Source organism: Neovison vison, chromosome 4 (genome assembly GCF_020171115.1).
Source record: "Neovison vison isolate M4711 chromosome 4, ASM_NN_V1, whole genome shotgun sequence".
Lineage (NCBI taxonomy): Eukaryota > Metazoa > Chordata > Mammalia > Carnivora > Mustelidae > Neogale > Neogale vison.
The window spans coordinates 132,772,617-132,788,073 of NC_058094.1; the positions used below are offsets into that span (position 1 = coordinate 132,772,617).

At 39.6% G+C, this 15,457-nt stretch overlaps 1 pseudogene; it reads right to left on the reverse strand.

Annotated features, from left to right (window-relative positions):
* Positions 1–708: 708 nt before the first annotated feature.
* LOC122903995 lies at positions 709–1,419 on the reverse strand (annotated as a pseudogene).
* Positions 1,420–15,457: the final 14,038 nt, after the last annotated feature.

Sequence of the window (15,457 nt, forward strand, 5' to 3'; positions counted from 1 at the left end):
ACCTAGTGAAGCCATTCCTAGAAAATTTTCCTATAGTGACAATGGACCAAACATGCATAGATAAATATAGAAAAAAGTGTACTGAGGCTATGTTGCAATCATGAATAAATGGAACTGCTGCCCATGAGTGGAAATAAGTTATGGAAATAAGTGAATCACAGCATGTGCATCCAGAAGAAAAGTCTTCATTCATCAGTGATAATGCAGACTTATTTATTCATATAAACAGGTATCAAGAAGATTTAGCTGAAAGAAAAAAGAACATTGTGTGTAATAATATAGTATTATATATGTTGAGAGAGAAAATAGCTGAAAAGCTGTTTTTATTAAAATGTCAATCTCCAATGGAGATTGTTTTAACTTTCTTATAATATTTAATGCTCTTAAATTGTATTTATAATCATAAGTAAGACAATAAATGTTTTCTTTAAGATTTTATTTATTTATTTATTTATTTGAGAAAGAGAGAGAGAGAGAGCAAGTGGAAGGGCAGAGGAAGAGGGACAAGCAGACTGCCCGCTGAGCCCAGAGCTCAACACAGGACTCAACCTCACCACCCTCAGATTATGAACTAAACTGAAATCAAGTGCTAGTCAGCCAACTAAGCCACACAGATACCCCAAACTTTACTTTCTCTCTTCATTCCTTTCTTTTTCTTTCTTTCTTCTGCAATGTCTGATCTTATTTATTTGTCACTCTTAGAAAATCTCACTTTTGACTGGAATCAGGCTTAGAGGTAGAAACTCTCAGAGAGGTCATTTTACATCTCAGTGATCTGCTCCTGGCATTTTTCTTTGGCCTCCTTCATTCTCTTGGCCAAAAGTTTAACATATTATGCAGTCTCTTCCTTATTTGTCTTAGTACTCTGTTTATTCAGAGCAATATACCGACACTTCTCTGAGAGGACAAATGGAGTAACAAGATGCTGAACCTTGGACAATTTGGTTCTAGGTTTCTTGCCTTCTTTGCTTAGGGACTTTCTCACATCATAATGGTAGATATCGTCTTCTTTAAAGAGATAGAAAAGTTTGCAGATTCTTCTAGCTTTTTGGGTCCCAGGCAACAATCACAGTAGTATCAGCGAATCCAGAAATACCCTTCTTCCCTTTCTTTACCTGACCAAGTTGATAACACTGAAATTGGCCTCCACAATGGAACCCCAAAGAGATTTGTGCTTTCTCTCTCCAGTCCTTCTTGGTCTATAGCAGAAATGGGTCAAGACACCCTGCCCCATGGGGAAGCCATGTTTGTCATTGCCACCACTGATTCAGACCATATAATCCTTCCATTATTCACCCATAGTATCAGCAACAACTTCCATGGCATAACCTTCTCATAAAAGGTGCTAAGTTTGCATTCATCATCCACTTCAATAAGTTTCTGGCAGCCAGTAGCTGGGAAAGAGACGTTCAGCTTCATCCTAAAGCAAATTACCACCTCCAAGGTGCCATGAAAAAGAGCACCTATTTTCATTTTACAGAGAAAACCTCACATATAGGACACATTTGAAATAGCAAAATAACGGAAAATAAGGCGGGACCGGAGATTTGAACTGCTGTCCACACCCACACACTATCAGCCTAACAGCCTGCAGTGTGCAAAGGTCCTTCCAGGGCCTGAGCAAACAGCAGTTCTCACAGCTTCTTGCTGGATCCTTACTCCCAGAACTGTTTACTGGGCAAGCATTTCTTTTGAGGTTTGCAGCTTAACAACCACTCTGCCCAGTGATTGTTCCTCTACATTTCCACTGTGCACAGTGATTCCCATTCGAACCCCTAGATAGTGTTCCACTGTTTCCATGTAGAAAGTTATACATGCTGAAAGAAATGACGAATTATGATAAAGAACATTCCACGGAGATAGCAGAGTAGGCACCACTCTGATTCCACTCTGACAGATAACTATCGAGATAACAGAGTAATAAACACAGGAAAACCCTCATGGATGCTGGAACTAGGGAAGTGAAACAGGCTCTGTGAGGAAACAAGACATTTCTGCTGCATATGATGCAGATGGGGAAAAAGCAAAGAAAGAAGAAAACAACTTCCTGGGAAGGAAACAAAGGATATGTGGCAGAAGCCAAATTATCCCCCTGTTTAAGAGAGGTCAGAACTAGAATTGGGGGTTCTGGGAGCACATGTGGACTCATGAACAGCTCAGAGAACTTTCAGCCTGGATGGCACCATGGGGGCCCACATGTCATCCTGATGATTCTGTCCCTACCTAGCTGTGGAACCATACCCAGGACACAGAGGAAATTCACAGAAATAGAGATTCTGAGCTGAAATTAAATTTACAGCAAATTTTTATTTTTCCTAATCAAATGATAATCTGGACAGATTCCATCTGAGTCCTTGTCTGAGATACACAGAGGCTCTTCTCTAGAAATATACATTTAAAAAAGCACCAGCTAAGAAATAAGGGGCAATGGATACAGAGACCACTGTAGATTTTCTTTGAGAGAAATGAGGAAATGTGATGAACCCTGAATCACATCTCCCACATCATTCAATGGCCTGTGGTATGCATGACACAATCATGGACGGTCAGGAAGATGGGGCAATCCAAAGTCAACCATCAAGTGGAAACAAAAAGTTATCATTGCTGAATTTAAAATTGCAGCAGGAGCAAGGAATATGTGATGGGATACTCAGAAGCTGAATTAAGAAAACAGAATTCAAGTGTAAGAAATTATCTCGAAGATTTGCGACAACATGGATGGAACTAGAGCGTATCATGCTTAGCGAAATAAGTCAAGCGGAGAAAGACAACTATCATATGATCTCCCTGATATGAGGAAGTGGTGATGCAACATGGGGGCTTAAGTGGGTAGGAGAAGAATCCATGAAACAAGATGGGATAGGGAGGGAGACAAACCATAAGTGACTCTTAATCTCACGAAACAAACTGTGGGTTGCTGGGGGAAGGGGGGTTGGGAGAAGGGGGGTAGGGTTATGGACATTGGGGAGGGTATGTGCTTTGGGGTAAATTGGAAGGGGAGGTGAACCATGAGAGACTATGGACTCTGAAAAACAATCTGAGGGGTTTTAAGTGGCGGGGGGGGTGGGAGGTTGGGGTACCAGGTGGTGGGTATTATAGAGGGCACAGCTTGCATGGAGCACTGGGTGTGGTGAAAAAATAATGAATACTGTTTTTCTGAAAATAAATAAATTGGAAAAAAAATTATATAACTTTAAAAAAAAATTATCTCAAAATCTAGGAAAAAGTTCCAAAAAAGTTAATGTATTAAAGTAAACATATAAACATATAAAACGAACAGAAATAAACAGAGCCAGAAAGCCATCCTCAATAGAGAGCCAAAATGCAGAGAAAAAGAAAAAAAATAAGTAAATAAATAATAATCAAAGAAATAAGAGTGTCACTCCCTTGATCCAAAATCCTGGCTCAGCCCTCAGGCCACACATTGAGCAGTTCTATTACTGTCTGGTTTGTCTCCCTTCCTCACCCACTGGGCCTGGATGTAAGAGCACTTCCATTTCTGCAGTTGGACAAGCACCCTCTCTCCTGGGACTCTGTTTGTGCCAAGATACTCAAGCTGACCCACTGCCTCACCTCCTCCTGGCCCGCTCAGACTCACAGTCCCTGCATGTGCACATCTGCTTGTTTCCCAGGGGCCCTCCATCCCACCTTCTCTGCTTTCCTTGTCTCCACAGCATTGCTTTCAGAGAACACACAATGTACTAATGTATTTTTTTTATCTTATGTCTCTTCAGTTACCTCACTCGGGCAGGCATATTATCTATTTTACTCCGTAGTGTAGTGGTTTGGAATCAGGAACAACTTTTCCCCCAGAGCAACATAGGCGATGTGTAGCAACATTTTTGGTTGATACAACTGGGAGGAAGAGGGGTTGCTACCAGTACTTCTTGGTGGAGAAATGCTGCCAAACATTCTACAATTCACAGGAGAGCCTCCTCCTTCACAATGAAGAATTATCCAGTCAAAAATGTTCATAATCCTGAGGTTGAGAAATCCTGCTGTATGATACCTCCAACACATAGAATGTAATAAGTACACAGTAATATTATTGGATTAATGGTGGATGGAAGCACAGATGGATGGAGTGATGGACACATAGATGATTGGATGGATGGATGGATGGATGAACTGAAGATAACATTCCTGAGCTGAATGTAACCTATGGAGTTTAAAAAAGGTAACAGATTGTTAATTTAAAATAATGGGAAGGGGAAACAAATGCATTTCTATAGGTATTCTGGCACTTTGAAATTCAAATTATTTAAAATTTTTAAATAATTACAGGCACTGAAGTAGGGGAAAAGTTACCAGTAGATAGACAGATAGATAGATGGAGAGAGAGAGTCGTAGGTGCTTCCACACCACAACTGCCAAAGATAACACATAGATGGTTACAGGTTTGGTGGGGAATGATGGGAGCAAGATATTTTAACCTCAATTAAGTGTTGCAATATGTGGCCATGTAGGGATACAGAGCCTGAATTTGCCAAGAGTATTTCTAAAAAATGCACTCTAGGTAAATGAGAGATAAGTCAAATCAAATAATTCAAGATTGGGAGGCAGCACTGGTGCACAAGGTTGTCCCAAAGCAATGTAGAGTCATTTGACTAAGTACTATTAACAAGTAAATGAAACTTTATGCAAATGGAAAAAATGAAGCTTGGAGATGAGACATAGATAAAGTCTAAAATAAAATCTGCATATGAGATTACAGCAAAGAAACTGGGATTGAAATCACTTAAATATAAGCAGCATTAGAAACATCACAAGAAAATATGGTCAACATTTAACAGATCTCAAGTAGGAAAATGGCTTTCCAAGTATCAGTACAAACAAAAGAGCTAAAAAGGGAAAATATGACAGACCTCTAAACCCAACTAGACAAAATTTTAAGACCTACGTGAGAGTAAATTTTACAAGAACAAAAGGCAAATTGCGAACTGGAAAACAGATGAGCAACATATGGGTATGGACTTGCAGTTGGGAATATCTCCCAGTGCTCCTCAAACATTAGAAACAAAACCTCTTCGAAAGAAGGAAGAAAAAGTTGAGCCTCTTCAGAAAAACCTGAACAGTAGAAATACATGTGCAAATAAATTCTAATGGCCAACAAATACTCTTAATATGTTCAACATATACTTGTAATAATTACACTGTTCTCTCATATTATTTTTCCTACATAAGTAGAAATTTTTGTAACAATTGACATAATAATTATGTGGAGTAACAGTATTGTGGAGCACAAGGAAAGGGGTGTACCATGCTCCTTCTGTAAAAGTAGAGAACTTTGGACAAACCACCTGGAGGCCAGTGAGGAAGCATGAGGATTCAAACTCAAAAAACCACATACGCTCTAATGAAGGGACTTCATTTCTAGCAATTTGTCCTAAGGAATCAGTCACAGATATTTAAAAAGATGCATGTGCAGTGCTGCTCTTTGCAGCATAATTTATAGGAATGAAAAATTGGAAACAATCTAAATGGCTGCCAATAAGAAATTGGTTTTTAAAATATGGAACATATAAACGATGATGAAATTCAAGAGAATGATTAGCAGTCATGTGCAAGAATACCAAATGAAATGGAGAATGATCAGCGAGGGAAATGGGCTCAAAATAATGTGTAGTGTGACCTAGGTTTGATTAAAATATGTGCAAATATAATGCTAACTATTTACATGTATGAAATATGTGCAAGGGAAAAGGTTAAAATTAAATATAACAGTATGTTATCGGAGACTCTCTAAGTCAACTTTGAAAAACAAGAGCAGAGTGGAAGAACGTTCCCTGCCAAATCTTAAGACACATTACAAAGTCTTGGCAAAACACACATATTTATTGGGCCTGAAGAACAGTCTGTAGGAGGAAGCTTGCCTTTCCTTGCTAGACGGGATGCTTCCTTATTCACGAACTGCTGAACAAAGCCAACTCAATCCTCATAAAAGAAGATAAAAGAAAAACAAAGAAACAAAGAAATGTCTGTAGGACAATGGAATCAGGTGGAGATGTCAGAGATAGACTGATTTATAGATGAAAATAATAATAATAATAATAACCTTTGATAAAGATGCCACCAGAATTCAACAGAAAATGTACAGGTGGTTTAATATAATGATAGGAAAATTGGTTCATTGAATGAAGAAAAACAAAAATTTCTACCTAATGTCATATATAAAAGTGGAGTCTGGCTTTAGTAACAACTTAAATGTAAAAGTAGATTTTTTAAGTTAATAAGGAACACTCTAAGAGAACATTTTTCTGGCAGAAAGAGGAAGATTTATGAAGGAAAACTTCAGATATATACACCCTATCAAAGAAAACAGTGAATTTAACAATAAAATTTAATGAGAGCTCTTCTCTTTTAATAGCTTTCCTTAAGGTATAATTGATAGAAAGAACCACACGTATTTATGTGCATGGTTGATAAGCTTGGACACCCGCAAACACCTTACAATATCATCCCATTGCCACCATCAAGAGTTTCCTAAGTTTTTCTTTCGTGGTAAGAACCCTTCACAGGAGATCTGCCTTATTAGGGAATTCTGAAGTGCCCAGTACCATATTGTTGTACAGACCCTCTGCTGTACAACAAATTTCTAGCACTTGCTCTAGCACAATTAAAACTCCATTGCCATTCAATAAATTTTATGAAACAATGCCAAAGCGGGAGGAGATATTTGTCATGCCCAAATGAAAAGGATCCATCTCTACAATAGCCAATAAAATCTTGCAAATAATGAAAACAATTACTTTAATTTTAAGAAGCATAAATGTTAAGGGGTAAGTGTTATAAAGATAACTCGCAGACAAGTAAACCTAAACATCTATAAAAATATGAAAAGATGCTCAAATCAAACAGTAGTCAGAGAAATACAAGTTAGAGAAGAAATAACACAACACTATATGCAAATGAGACCTGGAAAACTTGGGAAGCTGGAAAATGCTGGAGTGAGTGTGCAGAGAACAACATAACATACCCTACCATGAAAATGTGGATTGGGAAGACATTTCAGAAACTTTTCTGGTTGGCAGCAATGGGTCAAATAGTTCTATGTTTGTAACATAAGTTACGTTTTGACTGCTGAGTATGGAACCTACAGATACTCTCACGCAAATGTATTAGAGTTATTTATGTAAACAAAGCTAGGGAGGGATTTTACCAAGTTGCTACGTGAAGTCATACAAAATGTTTTAAGGTAAAATTAAGAAGAAATATTCAGGCAAAGACCTTTGAGAAGAATGTTACCAAAGCAACATTCATAACAAAAAAGAGAATTGAAGCAAATGCATTTCTAGATATAAAGTATCAATGCATAATGATAAAAGTTCACATAATGGCTAGATAAGTCATTGCAAACACTTGTGCATCAAATATACAAAAAACAAACAAAAAACAAAAAAACTTTACAGAACTACTAGGTGAATTAACAAATTAATACATTTCCTTTAGTACTTTATTAGTCAGAGAGTCATAAAAACAAATAAAGCAGGAAGGCTTTATTTTGATTTGGTGGACACATTTAAAACACTTGGGTTTTATACATAAACAACGAATCTTGGAACACTACATCAAAAATGAATGGTGTACTGTATGGTGACTAATGTAACATAATAAAAATAACAATAATTTTAAAAATTTAAAAAATAAAACACTGTACCCAGCAGCTAAAGAATAGGCATTACCTTCAGGCACACCTGCGATATTTACCAAAAGTATAACCAACCATCAGGATACAAACCAGGTCTTGACAAAATAAGTCCAAGGATAATAGAAGGAGAAATGATGAAAATGAGAGGCAAAATGAATAATATAGAATAGATTTGATTTGACAAACTACATAGTGCATATACAGAACATATACAGAATATAATATATAATAGTATCAAATACACAGGTGTATGTTATATATTATAAAATGTAGGTTTCATAATATATTTTATACAATGTTATAGAGCATCTAATATTACAGCATATATATATTTTTAAAATACTTTATTTATTTGACAGAGAGAGAGAGATCACAAGTAGGCAGAGAGGCAGGCAGAGAGAGAGGGGGAAGCAGGCTCCCTGCCGAGCAGATTCCAGGACCCTGAGATCATGACCTGAGCCAAAGGCAGAGGCTTAGCCCACTGAGCCACCCAGGCACCCCTATTACAGCATATATTTGAAATGAATATAAAGTTCTAGCAGGAATGATTAAGCAGAAGACTTCAACACAAGGTTAGAAAAAAATTGTAAATGCTGTGGTGACAAGGATAAAACGGTATTGCTGTGAAGAAAGAGAGAACACAGCAGATCTGATTTTCTCAATTCTTGCTTCTCTCTGAGGACATCTGGAGCCCTGGCACTGTCCCAGGGTCAAATGCTGAGGGCTTAATCCCTGGAATATTCAGGCAGTCTGTGGTTAGGGTTAGGGTGATGTTCTTTGTGCCCAAGGCAGTGGATCAGGAAGTCTCGGGCTGGCTGCCTCATTTAAAGTGACCAAGAAAAATCACCCAGGGCACCTGTTTTGGGATCAGCACCATGGCTGGCTGTAGAGCCACTTTAAGACTTTATAAGAACTCAAGATCCCAAGACCCAAGTGGGATTCCCTGGGTGAGAACACATCTCACATCTGTCTCTGGGGCTTGCAGCTAGAAGGGAAAGCATACCCATGCAACCCCCATGGGGAGGGACTGCTTAGATCCTGTGCCTGCCCTTCCAGTCTTCACTTCGCAAGTATGTTCTTTCTGCTGTACTATATCCCATGCTGCAATTAATCCTATTTGGAAAGAAAGCTTGATGTGGAGAAGTGTGACCCCCCTAGTGAATCACTAAACTAGTGAATGGTCTAGGACCCCCAAAATAATTTTAAACAACTTTATAACCATAAATATGAAAACCTGGAAGAAATAGCCTCTTAGACAATATAGCTTAGAAAAACTGACTCAAAAAGAAATAGAAAACCAGAAGTTCTGTAACAATTATAGTATTCGAATCTGTAACTATTCCAAAAAATAAGGCATTAATCCAGATGATTTTATAAGTGATTTTATCAAAGCTTCAAAGAAAAGACAAATTCAGAGACTAGAAAAGTGGTAACATCCCAAATTATTTTATTAATTGTACAAAACAAATCATAAGTTATGGGGCCAGGCAGACATAAGTCTAATTCCCCAGTCTGCCAGGTGATAGGTGTGTAACTCTGGAATAATTTAACGTAAGCTGTAATAGTTTTCTCATCATCCACCCAACAAATATTTATTTGGCATCTACTATTTGTCAAGAACACGTGTGCATAATGGAGATACATGAGTAAAAAAGGAAAAGCTCTTTTATTCATGCAGCCAGGGAAAGAACATACTGACAGGTAGGGAGCAAGCATTTAAATGAGGGCAACGTGCACAAAAGGCCAGGGAGGGAAGCAGGGCAGAGATAACCATGGCCCTGGATAGGAGAGACCAGAGACTTAGAAGGTATGGTTGGGTAGGCTACCAGCACCTGGACTGCATTTGATCTTGTATGGCAGGAGTGAAAAAAATGAGACAATGACTCCACGGTTCTTAACATGAATAAATGGAGCTGTTTTTAGATGATGGGGAGCCGTTTAGGGACGAATGCTTCTTTTCTTTTTGTGGAATTTAGGAATGAAGACTAAAGTAATAACAAGTAGGGAAACCACAATAAAAGTAACTTCAAGAAGACCAGCCCTTAATAGTGTAAATAAAGGAAATTCAAAAATTGTCTTCAAGTTGGTACGGAAGACCATCAGTCAATCACAGTAAATAATACTTGGGCATAGGTAGAAAGGCATTTTAATATTTTTCTAATCAAACCTCTGTTTCTTATAAGAGTCAGTGGGAGAAAAATTATTCTGGGTAATTAGGAATCTTGGGAAGGACATCAGGTGGGAACAAGATCAAAAGGAAGGATGGAAATCAGGATCACAAAAGGACTGAAATCAAGGTAGCTTCAGGGGTTTTGAAGGTAGAAAGGTAATAATAATGTTGATAATAGTGTTGGCAGCAATAACAATAGTAGCCTAGCTTCTTCTGTTGAGAGGTATCGTGCATGACGAAGTCATTAATTCTCACGACAAATAACTATGAGATACTTGTTAATATCCCATTTGGAGATGGCAAAACTGTGACACGAGACATCCCTTGCCAAACTTTTATGAGTTTGTACATGGCAGGAAGACTCACTTGAACTCCACCGTTACCCACAGTGACTCAGTTTCTTTCAAGGGCACCAGCCAAAGGACTGATTGGCTCTAACCAGTTTCTTTGATATACCAGTGCCTTCAAGGCTCACAGTACCAGGGGGATCCCAGAACCTGGGGTTGTGGAAGCAGGATCCCTACACAGGTCTTAGAATTCTATCCCACTTTCATGCCTACCTCATAAGGGTACACCAAACCTCACATTTATATGATCATTTGGCCCAATTAACTCCCTTGTGTCAAATAACTTGTGAATAAGTTCAAGGTAACAGATTCCTTTTTCACTGAATAAGTTTCACTTCACACACACATACACACATACAGCACACCTATCCCTAACCCTAGAATCTATGGGTGACAGATAAAGCAGAGTTAAGGAAGAACAATCAAGATTCTCCAGAAGTCTTGTCCACCAAGCACTGGGCATTGTATTTCATGAAGACATCTTCATCTCATCCTCAAAAACACCTGGGAGTAGAGGTCAGATTAGCTCCATTTCACAGCTCTAGATATCCTGTTTAGCGAGGCTAGGAAGCTGTCCCCTGGACAGCCAGTCAGTGGTCCCAGCGTGATTCCCATCTGGTGCTCTCTGCTTCCAGAGCTCAGGCTCCTGTTGCCTAGGTACGGTAGTGTGCGCATCTGCCAACAGTCATAAAAAATTAATGCCACTTGCCATTGGTGGGACAGCTGGGTGATCTTTTGCAAAAAGGCTGAAGCTCATATCCTAATTTATCACTTTAATTTCTTCTACGTAGAGAAAGTCGGGCAAGTCATTGCAGTGCCACGGTTCTCAAGGCAGATGGACCAAGGCAGAAAAAGTCAGCAGAAGTGCAAAGAGCCAGCAAATTTGAGGCAACTAGTCTTACTACACAAATACAATTTAATTCTCCTTGAAATAACCAGTGTAACTCAATTGCTGCAACTTCCTGGGTTTTTTGTTTTTTTGTTTTTTTTTTTTTTTTGGTTTTGGGTTTTTGTTTTTTGTTTTTTGTTTTTTGTTTTTTGTTTTTTACTGCTTGGTGCCTGCCCAACACTTCCTCCATTGCTGCAAACTTCGATTATTTCTGATACATCTCAGCTGTATTTTATCTCTCAGGTCTATTTGTGGCACTGCTTTTAGATGACAGGGTGTTGACACAGACACAAGCTTCTAACCAAAATTCAAACCAAAAAAAAAAAAAAAAAAAAATTGCATACGTAATGGTTTCCACATCAAAGATCCCATGGAGGTAAAGAGGAGTCGCAATCAAGGACCGAGTTCCCAGGGTAAGTCCAGCTGAGAGCGATGAAGAGTGTGGGACAGTGAAGGTTACAGAGGAAGCCTCTGAGCAGATTCCTCATGGCCAGCAATCCAAGCAAGATAAGCCAAAGCCGGCCACCTGCACTTGAGAGAATCATACTGACTTCAAGCTGCAAGAGGGGAAAAATGGCAATAAAATGTTGAAAACTCTAGAAGTAAACATCCCAATTGAGCCTAAAAACCAAACTGCATTAGGTCTAAAGTCCATCTTTTTCTCTCTTCTCAATTTCACTCCCCCTCTGGCCTTCCAGTTGGGCTTTTCAAATTTAACTATAATTAGATATTTTCATGACATTTTTTTTCTGTAATCTAATTTTTGCACAGTTCTTTAGATCTCCTAAAATAATGTTTCAGTGTGCAGTCTAAAGAGAAAACTAGGACCAGCCTCTCCCCACAAGCCTATAAAGGTTCTACAGGGCAGTATACTGGGCAGTATACTGGCAGTATACAGGGAAGTCTGGCTAAGACCCCAGGGGATTGTGTTGGGGAACAGGGACCCTCTGTGTGAGCACAGTGCAGGAGTCCCAGTGTATGGAGCCTCAGGGACCGTCCGTGGGAGGGTCACTGGACCATGGATTGCCTCCACCTGCTCTGCACCTCTTCCGTGAGTCTTACCTACTACTAACTTGCCTACAAGTTAGATTACAGGGTGTTAGATTACAGTTTAGATTACAGGGTGTTGATCTTGTTGGCAGATCAGCCAATTCAGGACTCTCCAAAAACACACTTCGATCTCCCAATGATACAAATACACTAACTTACTCCAATTCCGTGAGAGAAAAGAAGAAATTTCTTCCCCACAAATGCAGGGCTGTGCCTTCCCCCTCAGTTGAAGTCAATGAAATTATTTGTTCTCATTTTCCAATTATTGCTTCACACTGCTGCCACCTCTCCTATGTCCCCTCTTCCTACAATCCCCTTGATACCTGTGGTTCCTCTAGAACATTCTCCCACCTTAGTACCGAATTCCTTGGGAGTTCTGATCACTGTTCCCATCTAAAGGTACCTAGGACATCAGCCCCCTTCAAATAAGGAGAATATCTAGGATATCTATGTAATAAACATAAACGACAGCCACATATGTAATTTTTAATTTTCTTGTAGACACATTTAATAAAATAAAAGGAATAAGGAGAAATTCATTTGACTAATAGATTTAATTGAATCCAATATATTCAAACATCATCATGTCCATGTGTGATGGAAATTTCCACACTTCAAGTATTTGAAAGCGACATGTGGCCAGTGGCTGCTGGTGGAGAGGAGACCTACCCCCTGCTGAGCTCTTGCTGTGCAGAAGAACTTCACGTATATCCTCATGATGGGGTGGTCATCTCCACTGCACAGTGAGGAAGCCGGAAGTCAGGGAAATCATGTGTCCTGCCCAATGTCACACGGCTTGTAAATAGAAGAGCTGGAATTTGAATTCAGTTCTCTCTGGTTGCCCAGAGCAGGCGCTTCCACATCATCATGAATCTGTCTGATTCCAAAACAGGCAGACTCAATGACCTAGTCCTGCAGCCAGCTATGCTGCACATGCAAAAATCCTTGAGAACTTCTTCTCTCCAGGCTAATTATGCCTCAGTCACCTCCTCCAAACTCTGTGCTCTTGATACAGAGAGAAGAGAGGAAGGGAGAGAAAGAGACAGGGAGAGATTAATGTCTATAAACTTATACTACCCAAAAGCACAAGGAAGTGTTCTCTGAGCACCTTGACAGGTTTGCTGCTTCCCGTTGACACCCCAATGTGGCCTGAAGTTTCTTAGAATCCATAATCTCTGTGTCACATGACTTCCTTTTCTACCACTCTCTTGGAAGGCTTTTGGAGGTCTTGGGTCATCTTTTTATACCACGTCAATGGTCATCTTTTTTTTTTTTTTCACTTCCACAACAAGAACCCAGTGCCTTGCAAATAAATTATGCTCTGTAAACATTTTTCATGAATTATTATTCACATGTAGTTCTTAGTACTTCTCTGAAAGATTCTTATTATGCTTCCATCTCAATCTGCTTTAGCTGAAACTAGACCAATTATAGATCCATCAGAAGAGGATTTCTGTTTTTTATTTTTTTAATATGTTCCTACATTCCCCTACATTTTAGTGGGGAAATATTCATTAACCTGCTTTGGTCTCTAAATAAATTCTTTTAGAGTCCTCACTGGGGGTTTGTGTAAATCAACAGCATAATCAATTCTCATTTTAAATATGGCTATTTCAACTATGGTTATAAGACATACTAAATGGTTGTTAGGGGAAAAAAGGAAAACACAACTATTAAGTTCCTAGAACACAATATTTTTTCTTAAAATAATTTCACATATATTGATACTTTGAATCAAACCAAAGGCCAGCACTGCCCCCAAACACTGGCTTTCACATAGCCCATCGTTTTGCCCCATCTGTTTCTCTATCTTTCTCTCACAGCTTCTACCTACATCCTTCTCTTATGATTTGGTCACTTCTTTCCTTCCCAGAGACCTTCTGATATGCATGGTTTCCTGGAGGTACTTTAAGGGCTGCAGACTTCCCCTCAGCCTTGATACACTTTCTCTTTACTGACTGGGTGTGTTCCCATCTGTTCCAGTGCCTCACCAAGTGCCTGGCATGTAGTTGGAGCTCAGTAAACAGCTCTGGAATGAATCAACAAATAAATGGATAATGATGGACCAACTCAGTGGACACTAGTCTTAGGAGATACTCAACAAGAGACTTCCATGATATGGGGACTGTCCCAACCACTCCATCATAGGACAATGCAATGTCCTATTGAAGACACAGAACCAACAATCCCAAGTCAGTATGACTGCAACCAGTAAGCTGTTGGAACCAAGGCATGTGGGATGCTGCAGTGCCTTGAACACTGGGGTTGAACATTGGGGTGAACCTGGGGACATTAGGAATGTACATTCATAGGGACTTCAAGCCACCCTCCACACTGCTGCTAAACACAGAACTAAATCATGGCTCTTCCCAACTCAAAAATCATCCTGGTCTCCCTAGGGACTGTAGGAGAAGCTTCAAGCCTCTGTTACCTAGTATGGCTCACGTGGTAAGGCAGGACCCTTGGAAGACCTGCTGTGCTAAACACTCATGCTCCAAGGTTCCCAGATTTGCCTTCAGGCTCCACAGCTAACTCAGAGCCCTGAGGCCAAACCAGAGGGTAAGGTATGTTCATCCCTGGAAAGACTAGGGAGAAAGGAATTCATTTTTTCATTCATCAAGACAAGCAGTATATAAGCATAGTACATATAACAAATAGTACATTATATTATAAACGCACATTATATATGGTACGTGTGTGTTCATGTGTATGGTACATATTATTATTTTTAAAAAAAGATTAAAGATTTTATTTTTTGAGAGAGAGAGAGCCAAAGAGAGAGAGAACACAAGTGGGATGAAGGGCAGAGGGAGAAGCAGACTCCCTGCTGAGAAGTGAGCCCAAGGCGGGGCTCGATCATGGGACTCCAGGATCATGACCCGAGCAGAAGGCAGACACTTACCTGACTGAGCCATCCAGGTGCCCTTATAGTACATATGTTTAAAAACCAGGATCCCCAATTAACATTCTTATAATTCCACGATGATTTCCATTTCCAAGATTACCTGGTACTTCCAGCATTCACAGGGGTCCTAATAAACACTATTTTTTGTAAATTTATTCCTTTTAAGATTTTATTTATTTTATTAGACAGAGAGAGAGATCACAAGTAGGCAGAGAGGCAGACAGAGGTGGGGGGAGCAGACTCCCTGCTGAGCAGAGAGCCCGATGCGGGCTCTATCCCAGGACCCTGAGATCATGACCTGAGCCAAAGGCAGAGGCTTAACCCACTGAGCCACCCAGATGCCCTGTAAATTTACTTTTGAGTGAGAGAAAACACCAGCAGGGGGAGGAGCAGAAGAAAGACAAGCAGACTCCACACTGAGCGCAGAGCCTGATGAGGGGCTTGATCT